The sequence below is a fragment of the Scylla paramamosain genome, chromosome 5 (genome assembly GCF_035594125.1).
Source record: "Scylla paramamosain isolate STU-SP2022 chromosome 5, ASM3559412v1, whole genome shotgun sequence".
Classification (NCBI taxonomy): domain Eukaryota; kingdom Metazoa; phylum Arthropoda; class Malacostraca; order Decapoda; family Portunidae; genus Scylla; species Scylla paramamosain.
In genome coordinates, this window is record NC_087155.1 from 36,672,556 (window position 1) to 36,688,667 (window position 16,112).

Sequence of the window (16,112 nt, forward strand, 5' to 3'; positions counted from 1 at the left end):
GACCTGTATCATTTCATTTCGTGGATAAGTATATTTGATTCTTTCTCTCTCTCTCTGTATCTTCTTCTTCTTCTTCTTCTTCCTCTTAGTTCTATTTATATTTTTTTTCATTCCATCTCTATGTAATTCGTAACATTTTCCTTTTGTTTTTGTACATAATTTTTTTTTCTATGTAATTTCTATATTTGTTAGTGGCGGTGCTTGGCTTGCTATTAAAAGTGAGCATAAGAATTACCCAATACAAGTCTTCTTTATTTATTTATGGCGATTTTATTAAGAATTTTATCTGTTATTATTTACTGAACTTGTGGTGTATATATATAAGATGTTTTTCACTAAAATAGATCGAAGTTAGATTATAATAATTACACACTGACAAATAAATAATTCCACTTTTTTTTATATATTCTGAAACCACCATTACTTTCAAGAGGGTTTAGTTGAAATGATGCAGGTTTTTAATGGTGTTTTAATGGTTCTAGTGACAGATTAGCAAGATTTCTACATTATTAACAGGAAAAACACTCTTGATTACCTGTAGTGTTTTCAAAAGGGTTTAGTTGAAATGATGCAGGTTTTTAATGGTGTTTTAATGGTTCTAGTGACAGATTAGCAAGATTTCTACATTATTAACAGGAAAAACACTCTTGATTACCTGTAGTGTTTTCAAAAGGGTCTAGTTGAAATGATGCAGGTTTTTAATGGTGTTTTAATGGTTCTAGTGACAGATTAGCAAGATTTCTACATTATTAACAGGAAAAACACTCTTGATTACCTGTAGTGTTTTCAAAAGGGTCTAGTTGAAATGATGCAGGTTTTTAATGGTGTTTTCATGGTTCTAGTGACAGATTAGCAAGGTTTCTTAATGAACTGGGTCCTAATTGGCTTAGTGTGTGATGCACAGTGTCTGAAAATAATTTGGTTGCCTTTCATCGGTTTTATTAAGCGAAATATTGATACCTAACGCCCAACATGTAGGTATTATTAACATTATATTAAAAAATTAACACCACAGCCAGCGAACTTAGCTGTCATAGGCTCCAGGAATGCTTGAAATGAATGAAATAATATATAAGGATAATAATAATAATAAGGAAATAATGTTTCAGCATTTCGTAGTGATAGAAATGTGGATAGCAATATTTTCTTATCTTTTTTTTGTCTTTTGAATTCAGCGGCTGTTCATAAAAGTAAAAAGAAAAGAATCTTAAAAGAAATCTGTTAAGCTACTATAGAGGGTTACAATCCGATATTATATAGTATTTGAACCTTAATCTTTCCTAGTACCGATGCTCTTTTGTTTGTTGTTGTTGTGAGGGAGAGAGCATTTCTGTCGTCTATACACAAAACTTTCCATTTCACTTACAAGATGGTGAAAAGAACGAACCTTGCTTATTATACACGGTTTTTAACGCTATAACACTTCTTTACTTGGATTTTACTCTCAAAAACTGTAAGTATATGAACACAGGTTGATCTGAGTAATGGATGTGTGCAGAAAGGTAGCGAAAGACTTGGGGAGAGGTGAAAATAAATTGTTTTTTTTTCCAGACTCCTTATCCTTGGTGAGTAATGTTTATGAAATCTTGTGTGAGCCTGTAGTGTTGACTGTGCTGAGTTATTTAGCTGTTATTTTACCCTCATCCCTCAGAATTTGTCACTTGTTACCCCCTTACTGGGCCAAGAGAGTGAAATAAGCCGTGTGTACAGGGTAGCTGACCAGGTGACTTTTCTCATTACAGATCTTACCGTAATTTGAAATATAGATATACACAACTAAAATTATAATGCTGATGGTGAATTTTAAAGGTTTATCTGCATTTTGGTGAAGTGTGGTTAGTTTTGTTAGGTGAGCAGGTTAAAAAGATAACAATTATGAAGATATGTTAATAGCAGACTTAGTGGTGTCCCCCAAGGTTATATCATTCATTTAATTTTTGCCTTCCAGATGACTGTGTTGGTGATAGAACCCTGGCAGGAAGAGGTGACGTTGCCTTGGATATTCAGAGTGAGGGAGACTGGCAGAAGACACAAGGTATGTAATAATTTTGTTACTTCTGCCCCACTGTTCTGTTGTGATATATATGTGTGTATTAGTGTTATGGAGAGTTATAGAAGTTATAGAATAAATGTGTCAACCTCAGTACACCGTGGAAGTGGTATTGATGGGTCTTTTTAATTAACACCAAATATTGAACCACATATTTGCTGTACAGTTCTGTTGAATATTGTTGGTATTGGTGAATATTCTTTAGCATATTGGATGAAGCAGGTAGTAGGCAGGAAGGTAGGCCTATGTGGGGTGCCGTGTGGGGTGTATAGGCTGGTGCTGAAATCTTTTGTGTTGATTGCGGTTCAGATTTAAGTGTGTGGACCTGTACACTTCCTTGCCTCATTGAAAGGATAACTTAATTATAAGGAATTATCATTTACTATAAGGAATTATCATTTACTTCAGTCACCCGTACAAAATAGAGACATGACCTTTTTATTTATTTATTTATGTATGTATTTATTTATTTATTTATTTGTTTGTTTGTTTGTTTATTTATTTATTTATTTATTTATTTATGCATTTATTTTCAGAAAGCAGAGATTGTGACAAGTGAAAGCCCTGAGATTTATTTATGTATTTATTTATTTATGTATTTATTTATGTATGTTATGTATGAGATTTATTTATGTATGTATTTATTTTCAGAAAGCAGAGAGATTCCCCAGAGAGAAGCTTTTTTTCAGTGTTTGTATCTCTAAACCTTCCTTCTTCACAATTATCTCTCTCTCTCTCTCTCTCTCTCTCCTCCACACAGCATCCCCTGGCCTTCCACAGCCTTCTCACTGGTCTCCTTGTGGTGTCATCCTTCACACAGCATCCCCAGGCCTTCCACAGCCTCCCCACTGGTCACTTTGTCCTGTCCTGTCCTCCACATACCAATCACAGGCCTAACCTAGCCAACCTAAACTAACCTAACCTCACACCCACAGGTTCGGAGGCCTCCAGAGAGCTGCCCAGAGTGAAGCTTGTGGTATAGAGGAACAGCTGCTGATCATCAAGCTTACGGAATGACTGGAGGAAAGTGGGAGGAGCCTGGAGGGAGTGGTGGAGGTACAGTACTTAGAGAAAATCCCTTCACCATGACGATAATGGTGTTCTTTTTCTCGTTCTTCTTTTTCCTCCTCCTCCTCCTCCTCCTCCTCCTCCTCCTCCTCCTCCTCTTCCTCCTGCTGCTGCTGGCTTATTGGCTAAATGACTTGTGGCTTAGTGAGGCTTATTGGTGACTGGCTTAGTGATGCTTATTGGTGACTGGCTTAGTGAGGCCTATTGGGTGACTGGCTTAGTGAGGCCTATTGGGTGACTGGCTTAGTGAGTCTTATTGGTGACTGGCTTAGTGATGCTTATTGGTGACTGGCTTAGTGAGGCCTATTGGGTGACTGGCTTAGTGGCTTGAAATTATGGGTGTCTTTTAACATTGTTACCTTGCATGCATGTTCAACAAAAGTCAAAGCTAATGAGAAACTTGCTTTTATAAAACAGCTTGCTACCCAACAAAGCAAAGGATTATATTTATTTATTTATAGCCTTTCACTATTCCATAATTCAAGCCAGTGAATCTAATCTCTTTCTTTCTATACAGATACCAGGATATGTAACCACCACCACCACCACCACCACCACCACCACCACCACCACCACCACCATTGGAGTCCCCTCTGTAGTTGCACATTACGGCCCTGTTGTGTACCCTGGTGGCCTTCATAGTTGACCGGTGAGTATGTATATTTGTTGAGGGTTGCTGTGCTCTCAGTCACTGTCTTCCGAGGCTACAGCGAGTTTCTCCTGTTGATACTGTAGAAATGTTGTGTATCTGTCAGAAGAACCATAAAAAACTCTCTTGAAAACCTGTGTCTCTTCAACTAGAGGCTTTGGAAAGTAGTGGAGGTGTGGCCAGACTTGTTTCAGAATGTACCAGAAAGTCTAACCTGATTTTCTTGTTAATATTGGGATTTTTATTGGAGTTAAAAGCAAGTTTGATATTTTATCAATATTTATTTATTTGGTGAATTCAATGAAGTTTGACATAGTTATATTCAAAGTATTTACAAACACACACACACACACACACACACACACACACACACACACACACACACTACAGGTCTTAACCAATGCATCATAAATTTTTGTGTATAGTTATTGTGTTTAGTATTTTGCAAACAGCATCTTTAATAATTCTATTGCATGCCTAAAAAAAAAAAAAATTCAAGCAACATAGCTTAATATTTGTGTTTGTTTATGTGCATGGCTTTAAATAATATATGTTTGTGTGTTAGTTGGCTTGTGTGTGTCTGTGGTTTGCTATTGGTTCAGTACATCTGTGCCTGGCCTGGTCTGAAACGTGGCTGCTTTACAATGTTTTCTGGCACAGAGGAAGAAATGGTGTGCTGTTCTTCTGTTTTGTCCTGACTGAGAAGCTGTTGTGCTTTTTTTTCCTTGTTCTGCGTTGCTGTGCTTCAAGGGGTAGACTTGCCTGTCCTCCATTGTCCTGTGTCTGTCATGCTTGTTGTATAGTCAGTAAAACACCTTTTGTTCTGTCTTGCCCTGAATGGTCTGTTGTGCTTGTTGTGTCTCTCAGATCTTCCACATTCTCTTCTTCTCTTATTTTTTCTGATAATTTCATTTGACTTTAATTCTTTTCATCTATCAACACCAATATACCACACCACACCACCACCACCACCACCACCTGCATCACACTCAGACTTTCCTTTCCTCCACTTAGCTGAGTGCAGCTGTCGGTGACTGCAGGAATGGACCTCAGATGGCGGACACAACAGCATTACCAAGTCAAGAAGTTGTCCAGTATTTTATCTCTGCTCTCAAACAAGCAATGACCAGTGGTGGTGTTGTTCATGTCTGGCTTGTGTGTGTGTGTGTGTGTGTGTGTGTGTGTGTGTGTGTGTGTGTGTGTGTGTGTGTGTGTGTGTGTGTGTGTGTGTGTGTGTGTGTGTGTGTGTGTGTGTGTGAGTTTGTTCATCCATTATGATTTGAAGAGATTGTGTTTGTATTTTTATTGTGGGACTCTGTGATTATACTTTGAAATGATACGGCCTTAAAATTGACCTTTGACCCTGTGTGGTAGTGGAGTGAGGCTTGTGACAGTTAGGAATTGGTTGTCAAAAAGTGACCACATTGGTTTTTCCTCAGTTGCTTTAGCCATGAAAGTTCTATTCCTTGTGTTCTTTGTCATGACGATGTTTGATTCCCTTGGTTTCCAATTGGTTGCCTTTGTGTGAGTTTTGATCCAGTCATTTACTTCCCTACTTACTGAATTCCAGGAAACAAAGGGATTGCTTGCTCCTTTTGCTTCCTTGTGGACAAATTCACTGCTAATAGTTTGTTATTTGGAAGTTTGATTGAAGGCTTGTTCCTCCCTCTCCTCCACCCTATGACTACTTGATGCTATCTAGTAAAATTCTTCACAATGATGTTTTCCATGCCTTCGCTGCCCTAAACCCTTGGAAAGCTTGGAGGGGTCCCTCCTCTTGTTCTTCAAAACTGCATTTCTGTGCTTGCACCTTGCCAAGTCAAACTCTTTCAACTCTGTGTGTCAACATGTAATAATATTACTTCTTGCTGGAAGTTTGCCTACATTCAGCCTGTTCCTGAAAAGGGTGACCATTCTAATCCCTCATACTACTGTCCTGTTGCTTTAATTTTCTGCCTATCTGAAGTTTTTGAATTTATCCTCAAAAGGAAGATTCTTAAACATCTATCACTTGACAACTTTCTATCTAATTGCCAGTATGTGTTCCATAATGGCCAGACAAAAGAAAACATGTGTTCAGTGGCTTCAGCCACCACCAATGGTCTCTCTTTTTAAGATTTCCTGCTTAACTAATGTTTAAGTATCTCATTACAAAGATAAGAATATAGATATCATAAAGATGGTTATTTATATTGATTAGCATATTAGCATTATGAATGTTCCTGTTCATACGATTATAACTATCAGCAGAAAAAATTGTATAACATGTGTCATTCATTTACTTGAAGCTGCATTGTCAAGGAAGCTTGATACACTTTTCAGTGATGTGTTTATGTGCTAACATATGTGTGCTTGGAGCATAAAAGATAGTCTACACTATATTTTGACAGATAAACAGTTGGTATGAAAAAATTACTTTTACATACAGCACTTACTTAATTTGCATTTGGGGACCATCTCTTTCAAAATAGTCCATTTGAGCAGCAATACAGCAGCACATTCAGCACTGTTGTCACCCCTGAAACTTATTCTGGAAGTGTTGTTCTCTAAGCATGTCAAGCATCTACTGTTTGTGCAGAATCATCTCCACAATGGACAGAAGAAGCATCAGGCCAAAGTCTGTCAGGAATTCTGTCAGCCAGCCATGAATGACCCAACCTTCATGTCAAAGGACATCTCTGGGAACAAAATTTGGGTTTACAGGTATAACCCCCTAACCCAAACAAGTCTTTACAATAGAAGAGTCCAGCATCTCCATGCAGGGCATGGTTCAGGTCTGGAAAACCACTAAGACCATTTTTATTCAATGTCTTTGAGATTCATAGGATAGTTCATCATGAATTCATCCCCCAAAAAAGATCATCAACTGCCAGTTCTACTCAAGTGTTTTGAGGCATCTGAGGACATTAATTTTGGCAGATATGGCTTGAAATGTGGTGCAAGGCTAAATGGATGCTCCATGATGATGATGATGATGATGATGATGATGCACCCTCTCTTACATATTATCTCTTATAATGCATGGGCTTCTCAGATGCATGATTATCCCTTTGCAGCTGCCCTACTCATCAGATTTGGTACCAACCCTTGTGACTTGTGTCATGCTCCCCACATGGACATTCATTCTATGGAAACAATGAGAAATTGATCTCAAGATGAGATAAGTCTTTAGCCATGACAAGTTGTAGCCAGCCAGGGATTGAACCTCTCACTGAGAGAACACAAGGATGACACCTTAGACATTGAGACCATGATGACTGTCAGGTCCCAAGTTCAGTTTTAGGACATTTATACTCCTAATCTCTGCACTTTTTTTTTCCTGGAAATAATAAAGATGCAGCTGAAGGGATGCTCTTTTGACACCATGGGGTAGGTTCATTAGATTAGATTAGATGTGATTTACTTTAGAGTTTTAATGAAAGCAATGGCAAAAAAAGACTATGGTTCCAGCCTGTGTGAGACAACCCTCAAGAATTTAAATATTTCCAAACTACTTATAGCATTCAGATTGTTCATGGATACAACTGAAGGTAATACAAACATAGGAGTTGTAAAAATATTTTTTTAAATAATGAATTAAGACTTATACAGTACACAAACATTCATTAAAAGACCACACTGAGCCACTGTTTACACAAACAGCTGATGAATGCTCACTGTTGATGTCACTATCAATGGTGGCAGCTGCAGCAGTTACAGCTCATTCTTCTCACCAAACTTGCATCACTGTGTATAGTGCTAGTGATGTTGGGATTGGAACTGCACTTGCTACCTCGATATCAGTGTTACAGACATTTTTACAATTTGTTGCGGACCATCCATGCAGTAGGCTTTAAATTCCGTTGGGGTACGACTCGCAAGCAAGCTGATCCCAGGCACTATACGTGATTTGCATCAGAATACTGCACATTAGTGGCGAGCCGACTGTAGTCACCACAAAAGAAATCTATACAGCAAAAATGCAGGTGAAAAGCACATATGGAAAAAATGTGGATATATTTGAGTTGCATATCCATCATGTGCTAGAACACAGTCATCATACATCTCACAGCAGCTGAGACGCTTGTGTAGCTATTCATACACATCCCACACCAGTGCTGGTCCAGCTGCCACGGAAGCAGCATCCATAACTGACGACTCCATCAGGCTTCACGCGACCCATCATTGACTAATTTTGGATGCTTACAGTTTTGTTGCTGTGCTTTACCATAGGTCACCAGGAGCTGAAAATGAAAGAAAAAGCACATTCCTTGGCATAGCTGCAGCAGGGAGTGTTAGTGATATATATGGCAGCTGATCTTGTGTTGACCCAGAAAGCCATTTACCAGCTTAAAAACTCCACTGTCACCCTCCTGCCTCCAGGCTTAGCATTAATGCCCCCCCCCCTGAAAAAAAACTCTTAAATCCCCCCCAAAAAAGTTTAAGTGGTTATTTCAGGGGGTTTTAGAAAATATATTTTACTAATCAAGATTTAGTTGTATATTATATTGATAATTAAGGTCTATATATATACATACACATTAAAATTGTAAAAGTAGTCAAGTCTGTCCCATTAAATTCCTAACCTGTATCAGCATGACCTAAACAAGTGTGTGTTCTTCATTAAAAGAGTGTCAAAATCTTTCAAGATCTAACTCCCCTTGTAATTTCTTGCACCTAGCCAAAAACATCTCCAATAACTTTGCTTCTTCATGGCACTACTGCCATCTCATCTATTTCTAAAGCTTAACTCTTCACTCAAACCTTTGCTAAAAACTCTACCTTGGATAATTCAGGGTTTGTTCCTCCGTCTCCTCCATCCTCCGATTACTTCACGCTACCTATGAAAATCCCTTGCAGTGATGTTTTCCATGCCCTGGCTAGCCTTAACCCTCAGAGAGCTTACAAACCTGATGGAGTCCCTCCCATTGTTTTCTGAAACTGTGCCTCTGTGCTTGCACCTTGCCTAATCAAACTCTTCCAAATTTGTCTATCAATATCTACCTTTCCTTCTTGCTGGAAGTTTGCCAAAATTCAGCCTGTTCCTAAAAAGGGTGACCATTCTAATCCTTCAAATTATCGTCCTATTGCTGTAATTTCTTACCTCTCCAAAGTTTTGAATCTATTCTCAACAGGAAGATTCATAAACATCTATTATTTCACAACCTTCTATCTGATTGCCAGTATGGGTTCTGTCTAGGCCACTCTACTGGTGATCTTATGGAGTTCCCTACTGAGTCTTGGTCATCCTCTTTTAGGGATATTGGTGAAACTTGCTGCTGTTGGCTTGTGCATATCAAAAGCTTTTAATAGAGTCTGGCATAAAGCTTTGATTTCCAAACTATCCTCCTATGGCTTCTATCCTTCTCTCTGTAACTTCATCTCAAGTTTCCTTTCTGATCATTCTATTGCTGCTGTGGTAGACAGTCACTGTTCTTCTAAATCTATTAACAGTGGTGTTTCTCAGGGTTCTGTCCTGTCACTCACTCTCTTCTTATTTTTTGTTAATGATCTTCTAAACCAAACTTCTTGTCCTATCCATTCCTACACTGATGATACCACCTTGCACTTTTCCATGTCTTTTTTGTAGACATCGAACCCTTCAGGAAGTAAACAATTCTCACAAGGAAGCCACAGAATGCCTGACTTCTCAACTCTCTAAAATTTCTGATTGTGACCGAGCAAACCTAGCATTGTTCAATGCACCAAAGACTTAATTCTTCCATCTATCAACTCGACACAACCTTCCAGGCAACTATCCCCTCTTCTTCAGTGACACTCAACCATCCCCCTCTTCTACTGAACATCCTCAGTCTGCCCTTCAGTTATAATCTGAACTAGAAACTCTTCATCTCATCTCTAGCTAAAACAGTTTCTATGAAGTTAGGTGTTCTGAGTGTTCTCCACCAGTTTTTCTCATCCCCCAGCTGCTAGCTTTGTACAAGTGAAGTGTACAATAGTGAAGAGTAACAAGGAAAAGAAGTAAGAATATATATAAGAAGAATATATATATAAGAAGAAGAAGAAGAAGAGAGAAGGAAAGAAAAAGAAAGAAAAAAGAAAAAAAAAGAAAGAAAGAAAGGAAGAGGGATTAAGAAGAAGAAGAAGAAGAAGAAGAAGAAGAAGAAGAAGAAGAAGAAGAAGAAGAAGAAGACACACACACTCTCACAAAGAGGTCGAGGGGATTAAAGACAGCTCTTCATATAGATGCTCTCTCTCTCTCTCTCTCTCTCTCTCTCTCTCTCTCTCTCTCTCTCTCTGAAAGTTTCTCTAATATCAAGTTTTCTCAGTTGATGCTGATGATGATGATGATGAGAGGAGGAGGAGGAGGAGGAGGAGGAGGAGGAAAAAGAACAAGAAGAAGAAGAAGAAGAAGAAGAAGAATAAGAAGAATAAGGAGGAGGAGGAGGAGGAGGAGGAGGAGGAGGAGGAGGAGGAGGAGGAGGAGGAGGAGGAGGAGGAGGAGGAGGAGGAGGAGGAGAAGAAGTATGTGTATTTGTAATTCATATAAATAATATATATTGAAAGTTGAAATTATAACTAGATCTCTCTCTCTCTCTCTCTCTCTCTCTCTCTCTCTCTCTCTCTCTCTCTTTCACTTAATTAAAATTCTTTCTGGTTAATCTTCCCTCCCCCTGCCCCCCCTCTCTCTCTCTCTCTCTCTCTCTCTCTCTCTCTCTCTCAAAGGATTAAAGAAGAAGAATGAGGAGGAGGAGGAGGAGGAGGAGGAGGAGGAGAGAGAAAGAGAGACAATGAATTTATATATTGCCACAAGTCATTTAGCCAATAAGCCAGCAGGAGGAGGAGGAGGAGGAGGAGGAATAAGTAGGAGGAGGAGGAGGAAGAGGAAAAAGAACAAGAACAAGAAGAACAAGGAGGAGGAGGAGGAGGAGGAGGAGGAGGAGGAGGAGGAGGAGGAGGAGGAGGAGGAGGAGGAGGAGGAGGGGCAGGAAAGAATGCATGAGAGATAAGGAACTCAAGTTAAGGAAACAAGTGTAAATAGATTAGGATGGAGAACAGGTGAAAAGGTAACAGCCTCCTACACTGATGCAGTCATCTGGAAACAGCACACTCCTGCCTCTTCTTAATCTTGCCACACCAAAATCTCTCAACCAAGAGATTTTAATCTTATTGCATTTTCAATACAAAGGATGTGAGTTTAGTGCCATTTAGTTTAGCGTAACAGAGGCATACAGAGTTGTACTACTGAGGACTCAAAGCAAGCTGTTTTTGACAAAATATCCAAACCCTCCCTGTGTGTGAGGAGAGATACACCATGTTTTTGTTAGTGTTTCAAAGGGAATTTGATGTACCCACTTACACACACACAATCTCCATTACTTTGTACCACATTGAGCTGCCTCAACATCCACCTAAATGCTGACAACATCAAACACAAAGAAAGAGATGTTGAATGTTTTCCGTTGCTAATATTTTTGCAAGCATCTGGTTATTTCTTACAACATGTATCTTGATTGCCCCTTAGGATGTGATGAGACCATATCTGGTCTCTTAGACTAAGTGCGCATGCACGCACACACGCACACAGCTTAGGCTCATGCCCTGTACAATACAACTAGGTAAATACACACACACACACACACACACACACACACACACACACACACACACACACACACACACACACACACACAGGAGGGTAAGACTGCTAGCCTTGCACTCCAGCCAAGAGACAAGATGACAACTATTCAGCTAACATCCAGTACCTATTCACTGATGGGTAAACAATGCCGTCCTCGGCACGCAGACTCTGCCTCCGGGTGATACCTGTGGATTTGTCTGTTGTTGTGGAAATACTCAAGGCCCTTCAGTACTTCCCTAAGTGCTGTGGCGATAACTGCCTCGTCAAACACTCCGTGCCTGCAGCCTGTACTCTCATCCTGCAAGAAAGGCTTGTTTAATGGATCACTGATGAAAGGAGTGCACTTTTATTAGGAGAATTTTCAAGATGGTAAATATGTACAGTCAAAATGTAGTATTGTATGCAAGAAATGTCATAAGTGTAATAAAGGCAAGTACATATATCATATTTGACAGTAACTATGTATGGTTAAAATGTAATGATACATTGTAATGACAAATGTCAGAGTGTAATAAAGACATATATATTATGTTTGACAGCATATCACAATAGAAATATTACATCTCCATTTCATGACAGCATATCTAAGAAACAAGTTTTCAGTGTATTAACCTAACCTAACCTAACCTAAAAATCAAGGTCTAATCTTTTCACTTTTTTTTTTTTTTTTTTATCCATGTTTTGTCTGTTATTGAAGCATACTAGCTTTGCATATTTTAATGCAGTGTGATTGGCATCTCATGTAGTATTATTTTAATTTTTTTATTTTTTTTTTACTTCCTGTACTAATGAAACACTTTTCAGTGAATGATAATACTGTCACCTTGTGGCAACACAAGAGCTTGTAAGTACAGTATGAAGTGCACCCATTGTGTTTCTCTTGAGGCCAATTCTGATCACATTTTCTTTTGTGTTAATGAAACATCATGTCAATGAAATTCTCTGACATTCAGCTTTCACAAAAATACTGTATCACAGTTTTGGGATGAGAGATCCTCTGAAAATCTTCCAACTTCCATACCACTCTCTTCCTTTTGAATTCACACATGCTTTACATCCTTGGTTTGAATTAACAACATTCCACTGGAAGGAGATGCCTCACGTTCCCTCATCTCTCTTTGTTTCACAGCAGGCACAGATATGCTGTCGTGGCACTGTGTCCAGCAGGAAGCCGAACGGGCGCAAGCCCAAGACCGCAAACCCGGCTTCGGCCACAACAGCATAACTACACCCACTGTGAAACAAAGACAGATTAGAATGTTGTGAATATGAAAATATTTCATTACCAGTCATTCTCTGAAGTATGACAAGTGATTTATCCATGGAGTTAAGTACAGAAAGTACAGTAACTCCCTGATAATTAACATGAGAAGACAAATATTCCACACACACACAAGTATCAGCAGGCCAACATAACAATCTACAACCAGCAATAGCTGAGAAAATTGTGAAAAAAATCTACCATGTTAAATATGCTTTGGATATAATACAGAATGCCTGGAGACACCTTTTATGAAGATCAGTATGAGAATGTCCAACACTGGTATTAGGAGTGATATGTTGAAAAGGTGTTCTTGAATAATCAGCATACTTGTTCACTGACCACTTTTGGTGCCCTTGTTTTGAAAGAAAGTTTCGTCTCACCCTGAGACTGAGAACTTTGAGATACGTACTTTCCATATTTTCATTATTTTCAACCAAGATCATAAAGATAGTGTGTGCTTATATAAAGTGTTTCAATGATAACCATTGACTGTACCATTATATAAGATAGATAAAGGATTTAAATATACTTGTTAAAACTTAGGAAAACAGACACAATTAGTTTCTTTACGTCATCAGCGTAAAGCGAGAGAGAGAGAGAGGAGAGAGAGAGAGAGAGAGAGAGAGAGAGAGGAGAGAGAGAGGAGAAGGAGAGAGAGAGAGAGAGAGAGAGAGAGAGGAGAGAGAGAGAGAGAGAGAGAGAGAGAGAGAGAGAGAGAGAGAGAGAGAGAGGAGAGAGAGAGAGAGAGAATGATAAGATACTAACTCCTGAACTAGGATGAGATAACAGTACAGTTAATATACTCGTACCTATCAGCAATGACTTATAATGTGATGTCAGAGGGCAGATGTTGTGATAACATTCCATCTTTGGTAATTCTTCTTTTATAAGTGTTGTGGCCAAGATAAAATCTCACCCCATTGGCCAGTCACCAATAAGCCTCACTAAGCCAGTCACCAATAAGCCTCAATAAGCCACAAGTCATTTAGCCAATAAGCTAGTACGAGGAGGAGGAGGAGGAGGAGGAGGAGGAGGAGGAGGAGGAGGAGGAGGAGGAGGAGGAATAAGAAGGAGGACGAGAAGGAGGAGGAGGAAGAGGAGGAGGAGGAGGAGGAGGAGGAGGAGGAGGAGGAGGAGGAGGAGGAGGAGGAGGAGGAATAAGAAGGAGGACGAGAAGGAGGAGGAGGAATAAGGAGGAGGAGGAGGAGGAGGAGGAGGAGGAGGAGGAGGAGGAGGAGGAGGAGGAGGAGGAGGAGGAGGAGGAGGAGGAGGAGGAGGAGGAATAAGAAGGAGGACGAGAAGGAGGAGGAGTAGGAGGAGGAGGAAGAGGAGGAGGAGGAGGAGGAGGAGGAGGAGGAGGAGGAGGAGGAGGAGGAGGGAGGAGGAGGAGGAGGAGGAGGAGGAATAAGAAGGAGGACGAGAAGGAGAAGGAGGAGGAGGAATAAGGAGGAGGAGGAGGAGGAATAAGGAGGAGGAGGAGGAGGAGGAGGAATAAGAAGGAGGACGAGAAGGAGGAGGAGAAATAAGGAGGAGGAGGAGGAGGAGGAGGAGGAGGAGGAGGAGGAGGAGGAGGAGGAGGAGGAGGAGGAGGAGGAATAAGGAGGAGGAGGAATAAGAAGGAGGACGAGAAGGAGGAGGAGGAATAAAGAGGAGGAGGAGGAGGAGAAGGAGGAGGAGGAGGAGGAGGAGGAGGAGGAGGAGGAGGAGGAGGAGGAGGAATAAGAAGGAGGACGAGAAGGAGGAGGAGGAATAAGGAGAAGGAGGAGGAAAAATAAGAATAAAGTGAATGAGTGTTGTGGGCATAGCATTGCAGCAGTACCTGCATAAGTTAGTAAAGCTGTGAGACACCTCACATGCCTTGCCTGTCACCGCTTGTGCCGGCTGGCAATGCAGAACACAATCTCCAGGACTCCGTGGTTAGGCTGACAGTTCTGTGGGAATGGAAGATCATTAGATTTTCACTCGTATCAAGTTGAATTGGTTTAGCTGACACACACTCTCTCTCTCTCTCTCTCTCTCTCTCTCTCTCTCTCTCTCTCTCAATTGATTGCAAAGACCACAAAGATGATTAGCAGAGGTTTTTGTGAGTGATTCTCCTATTAGTAATGTAGGAATGTTAATTTGTCACTAAAACCATAAAAAACATCTTTAAAAACCTGTGCCACTTTGAATAGTGCCTTTTAAAAGCGTGTTTCTCCCATCAGTACAGTAGAAATGCAGTTATTTATTTACATTTTATATATAACACACACACACACACACACACACACACACACAGAGGTGGTCTGGCAGGGAAGTGTTATGAGAGATGTATAAACCCATAGCAAGGCAAGGCACACAGCTTTCACACTCACCTCACACTCACAACACACTTTCAACACCTTAACCTTTGTTGGGGAAGAAAATCACTAAAATATCACCCTTATTCTCACTTATTATCACCCTTACCTCACTTACCTCCCTTATTCTCACTCACAACACTCTTTCTTCGCATTAACCCTTGTTGGGGAAGAGAACCACTGAAATATCACCCTTATTCTCACTTATCACCCTTACCTTATTTATTACCACCCTTAACTCACTTATTACCACCCTTATTCTCACTCACAACACTATTTCTTTGCATTAACCTTTGTTGGGGAAGAGAAGCACTAAAATATTATCTCCTACGAATTTATTAAGCCAGCACTCATCACTTTAGCCCTTGATGGAGACGAAAAGCACTCCTCCCCTATCCTTACAAGAGCACTCACTAAAATCTTATGTCCATATACCAAAACCAAACACAATTTTCCCCCTCACCCTCACACTCACTCACTCAAGCCCTTAAGAACGTAAGAAATAAGGGAAGCTGCAAGAAGCGACCATGCTTACAGATGGGAGTCCCTTTGTGAAATATACCTAAATATTTCCATGTTATTCCCAGATTTTTAAGCTTGTACCCGTTATTTCTTGTTCTACCCTGGTTGCTGATACTAAATATTTTGCTTACATCTCCCTTGTTATAACTCTTATACCAATTAAAGACTTGTATCAGGAGAGAGAGAGAGAGAGAGAGGGTGTCTATCCTGTAAAACATAATAAAAATATTCCCAAAAGGAAGCCCTTATGTAATCTCAGATATCTTAACAGTCACGTCTCCCAGCGCTGTCATTTTGCCAACATACATTCCTCATTCACTTCACAATAAAATTTGACGGCTAACTTACCCGTTTGAGGTGAAATAACGAAGATTAAAGAGCGATTAATATATCCACTGCACTACACTCGATCGGCTTCAAACTAGCCTACTCCCACATCGGTTATTTATTTTATTTTTATTTATTTGCTTATTACTGTTGTTTTTTTCACATAAATGTTTGTTTTGAGTTTTTGTTTATTTAATTTTTGGTTGTTTTGTGTTTTGTTCTGTTTTATGAGTTAATTATTTTGCTGATCTCTTCATTCATTAATAAAATTCTTGATCCATTTATTTGCTTTATTCTTGTGTGTGTGTATA

At 39.8% G+C, this 16,112-nt stretch overlaps 2 long non-coding RNA genes across 2 annotated transcripts; one reads left to right on the top strand and one right to left on the bottom strand.

The window, feature by feature from the left end:
* Nucleotides 1–1,293: 1,293 nt before the first annotated feature.
* Nucleotides 1,294–8,388, top strand: LOC135100924 (uncharacterized). The gene is made up of 5 exons (XR_010268986.1): nucleotides 1,294–1,453; nucleotides 1,949–2,035; nucleotides 2,986–3,106; nucleotides 3,636–3,767; nucleotides 4,782–8,388. It is a non-coding gene; the product is annotated as an uncharacterized LOC135100924 (long non-coding RNA).
* On the bottom strand, nucleotides 7,316–15,921 carry LOC135100925 (uncharacterized). Its single transcript, XR_010268987.1, has 4 exons — nucleotides 15,823–15,921; nucleotides 14,433–14,544; nucleotides 11,474–11,647; nucleotides 7,316–7,990 (listed from the first exon to the last, which is right to left on the bottom strand). It is a non-coding gene; the product is annotated as an uncharacterized LOC135100925 (long non-coding RNA).
* Between the last annotated feature and the right edge of the window lie 191 nt (nucleotides 15,922–16,112).